Raw genomic sequence first — 5,294 nt, forward strand, 5'->3', positions numbered from 1 at the left:
CACTTTAATTAAAAGAAAATTGGTAAAAATTATAAAAATCACGTACGCTTTCAACAAGGCATTGAATTTTTTGTTGCGAGTCGGGTTTTGAGGTTTTTGTAATGAGTGGAAGACGTGCACAGTGTTCGTTAAAGGACGTATGACCTAAATTATCCAATGCAAACTACTAACGCTAATTTAAAATCAACAAATTAGAGATTATGTGAACTTAAAAATCATCCTTGACTCCCTCCATCATCTCATCAACACAATCCATATCCTCATCGACATTCTCTTCATCTGTCTCATACCCATCAACATGATCTACTACATCCTCATTGACATTAGCCACATTATTGACGTCCTCAACAACACTTTTCTCTTTCTAAACTCCCTCCTCACCATGCCAAACCCAAACATGATATTGGGGCCTAAACCCACGTCGAAGTTTGTGCTTTCTAAGGATATCAAAACTATCTACCTTTGATACATTGCCACAAGTGACACATAGGCAATAAAAACCAACTCCCCCCGTCTTAACTTGATGTTGAACTGCAATACTACAAAATTCTAATACGCGATCAATAAATTCTGATGATTCAATGCTTCCATACATCCAAGAACGATATTTTGTCATCCTAACTAGTGAGATTAATTAATTCAAAATAAAATTAATGCACAACTTTTAACATTTATAATTAACCCTATTTAACACTATTTAACCAAAATCATATTTTAATGACAAAACATATATAACCAAAAAAAAGCCATTTTCTTTAATCAAATACACATAAATCAAAATAATAAGAAACTAATAATATACAACTACATACATAAGAAAATTATTCACATTCAAATATACAACTACATATTTACATAAGTAAATTATTCACATTCAATCTACCCTAAAAATCCTAATTAATAAGAATTATTCACATTCAAATATTCAAGTACATATATAAGTAAATTATTCACATTCAAATATAAAATACATACCTTGGTAATGAGATATGATAATTTTGTTTCTACAATAAGATTATGTAACCTACAATGAAAAACAAAATCAAAATTAGTATAAAAAAAGACTACATCCTTATTAAACACAATGAAGCTATTCTTGAAGAACTTAAACAAAGATTGAAAAATTTATACCTTGAAAAAGAACAACACTAGCCCTAATTTCGTGGCTTTTGAAAGAAAAGCAACAATGGTGGGTTGAAGAACTTAAACAAAGATAGAGAAGGAAATTCATGCAATGGGTGGTTATTAAAGCAAAAAATTTCAACAACACAGGAACTTGAAGAACTTAAACAGAGTCGTGGGGTTTGGAAGATGATGAACGAAATGAAGAGAAAACACAGTAGAGTCGTATGATTTGAAGAACTTGAAAAACTTGAAGATATTTTTCGTGGGTTTTTGAAGAAGTTTTCTGAAATTGAAGAGCTTGAAGAAGAAGGCAGTCGTCGTCGTGGGTTTAAGGAATACAATAGTTATTTGAGGGTCTTTAAGCAATTGAACGTTGAAACGCGGGTTTTAAATTTTTTGGACTGACTATTTGCTGCGGGCTAGCAAAAACCGCAGCATATAAGTGCTTATATGCTTCGGGCTTATTAAGTGCTTATATACTGCGGGCATCAGGTGAACCCCAGCATTTGTATTATATATATTTTCTTTGCTTGTTTTTTTCTATTTAATGCTGCGTCTAAGGAAAACTGCAGCAAATGACACGCAGCGGATGCGTTTTTTTCCACTAGTGATAGCACTCAATAAACTATCCATAAGGATCGCGGAGCGATGTTTCAACATTGTCTTCATAAGAGACTTGAAATTGTATGCGTCGTTCCTCTTGGAACGCGCTATCATCTACGTCATTGGGTATAGCAACACTAACTTGATATTTTTTTGGCCTAACTTTGCACACAACTCGCCAATCTCGTAAATCTCGTCTTAAACTTGCATATGGCATGTAGTATACTTGATTAGCTTGACTAGCAAGCACAAATTGGTCATACTTTCCATACGACTGATCGATGTGGATGTCTACTATCTGATAGCGTTTGTGAACACGTGTGCCGGTTCCACGTCCATGACGAGTCAAGTCATACCAATGGAATTTGAATAAGGTCACTCTCTTGATTGGCATTGCTGGATATTCAACTTTAAGCCGACCGTAGAAGTTATCTCCGTCTTGACTATCATTGGCCGCTTTAACACACACTCCGCTATTGTCTGTAGCTTCTCTCGTAGCATGTTTTTTAGTGTGAAACTTCTTACCATCAACGTAACAAATATTATAACGTTTTGCATATTTCAAAGGTCCTTGTGCCATGTCTTTCAGTATTTGATCGTTCGGAGCATAATCAAGATGACGGGCAAAAGCCTGTAAAAAAAATTGAGTAAGAGTAAATAATCAATAATGTCATTAGAAAAACAATATAAACTTACGTATTGTTTGGGGATTTTGGAAATTGCTCTTCGAGTAAAGCATCAAACTGGTGACGTGGCATGGAAGCAGGCATAGTAGAATGTAGCTGACTTTTGAACCTTCTCAGATAGGGTTCAACCTTAGGATAATTCATTAGAACATACTGATGTGCAATTTGAAGATCATTGGGATATAACAATTTAGTTTTACCCCTCCCATGAAATCTCACAGGTGAGTGAAAATTGAAAGAAAACCCGATCTATCCTTATTTTAACCGCCATCATCGTGCATAGTGAGGTCTCTATATCTACATCGTACCTCTGGCTTGAAGTAATGTGATACAAAATGTGAAGCTTCTTCAGTAAGATATTGATTGCACATTGACGTTTCCACATGGGCTTTGTTTCCAACATTGAGTTTTAGATGTCGTATGTACCTACATGTAAATATTAATTAGACAAGACAGATCAAATAAATGAAAAAAAATTAGTATTAATTAGATGACGTGCACATACCTTTCGAATGGGTACATCCAACTATATTGAACAGGTCTAGCTATTCTTGCTTCACATGGTAATTGGACGGGTAAATGTGCCATGAAATCAAAGAATGATGGGGGGGAAGATCTTCTCCAATTTGCACAGTATAAATGGTATTTCAGACTCTAATTTCATCATGTCTGACGTTTTGAGTTTTGGAGAAGTTATCATTTTGAAAAACAAGCCTAACTCAGTTAGAGCCTCCCAAACAGTTACAGGGAGCAGCTCATGAAAAGAAATTGAGCGTTGCATGAAAATGTGACAATCATGGCTTTTCATCCTGATTATAGAATGTTTGGTCATGTCAATGATCCTAGCTAAGTCGAACCCATAACCATCTGGAAACCATAACGTCTTCAGCCACTAAAGCAGAGCATAAATCCGTTTATCATCGAAAGTATACGATGCCATTGGGATTTCTTTCCCCACTGGATGTAATACACTTCTAATGCCGAGGTCTTGCATGTCTCTAAGTGCACCAATATGATCCTTGGTTCCCTTTTCAAAATGCATCACTGTATTAAATATATTATCAAAGAAGTTCTTTTCAATGTGCATCGCATCAAGAAAGTGTCTGATCATATTAGTTTCCCAGTACGGTAAGTCCCAAAACACACTTCTCTTTTTCCACCCCCCAGTCCGCGGACCATAAGTGTCGTTATATTCGCGTGCACCATCCTTATATACATTCTTCATCCCAAACATGTTAAGATCCGCAAGTAACTCAACACTGGTGCGAATATGTGGGGCATGACCCTCCTCTTGAACCCTTGCCATGAAATTAACCCTGTCCCTTCTAAACGGATGATGGTCAGGCAAAAACATACGATGACAGTCAAACCAACACATCTTCCTACTGTGTCTCAGATAAAAAGCCATAGAATCAGACATGCAATAAGGACATGCATTTTTACCGTGAGTACTCCATCCAGATAACATTGAATATGTCGGAAAGTCACTTATTGTCCACATCAAAGCCACTCTAAGACAAAAGTTCTAACCCTTGTACACATCATAGGTCAAGATGTCGTCTTTCCATAACATCTTAAGCTCCTTAATCAAGCGCAGTAGGTAAATATTGATGTTCCTCTTAGGATTATTAGGCCCTGGTGCAATGACTGTCAAGAACATGTATGGTGTCTTCATGCACATCCACGAAGGGAGATTGTAAGGTGTCAAAATCACTGGCCACGATGAATACTGCCTTTTTGAGCTTCTTAAAGGGTTGAATCCGTCTGTGCACAAACCAAGCCTAACATTTCTAATCTCAACAGCAAACTCTAGATGTGTTGTGTTAATATATTGCCAGGCCTCTAAGTCAATGGGTGACACATTTCCCCCTCTTCGATGTGGTGCTCAACGTGCCATCTCATTTCATCGGCCGTAACTCGAGACTCATACAACCATTGTAAGCGTGGACCTATCGGAAAATATATAAATTGTTTCCTTGGAATTCGTCTATTTTCAACATCTTCTCTGACCAATCTTGTTGTCGAACACGTACGACAGCGACTTGCATTAGCAGTACGACCTAGTAGATCATACATCCATTAATGCAACAATCAATCCTCTCTGATGGCAACCCAAGCCCTGCTATTTGTTTCTTTGTATCGTAAAAACTAGATGTCATCGAGTTCGGTTGAGGTAAAGCCTTCTGCATCAAAGTACACATATCGTCATACATCCTCTCTGAGCAATTATGTTTAGTCTTTAGTTTCGTCATTCTCCATATAATCGACATCTGAGAGTAATTTTCGCATCCATCATATAGTGCATTGTTTGTGGCAGTTAACATTTGAAAAAAAATTTTCGCCTCCGGATTCGGCTCCTCGGGTATTACTATATCAAAAGACCGTTCCTCCACGTAACCGTAGTCATTTTGCAGAAAGAAGTTTTGTTACGTGTCCGAAAATCTACTCGCAGCAGCATCATGAACCATACGAACGTAATTATTTTCCTCCAGCTTCGACTCTTCGGGTATTACATCATCAAGCGACTGTTACGGAACAACTGCGTTATTGTCGCTGCTACCTTCATCGGCGGCAATATCGTGATGATACCTCCAATCGTAAAAATCTTCCGTAAATCCTTTCCTTAACAAATGATCCCTCACATTATTTGGTTTATTAAAAACAACATTTTTGCATTCCACACAAGGACATCTAATTTTAGATGAAAGACTTTTTGAAACTGCAAATTTTATGAATTCTTCTAATCGCCTAATATACTCTCTATTAAAGGACCCATCACCAAATTCTTTTTCTTACATCTATTTTTTATTGTACAAATAATAACTACCATCATCCGTCATTGCATAAACCTATATTAAATTTTTAAACACAATCAAATAT

The sequence above is a fragment of the Amaranthus tricolor genome, chromosome 16 (genome assembly GCF_026212465.1).
Source record: "Amaranthus tricolor cultivar Red isolate AtriRed21 chromosome 16, ASM2621246v1, whole genome shotgun sequence".
Taxonomy (NCBI): Eukaryota; Viridiplantae; Streptophyta; class Magnoliopsida; order Caryophyllales; family Amaranthaceae; genus Amaranthus; species Amaranthus tricolor.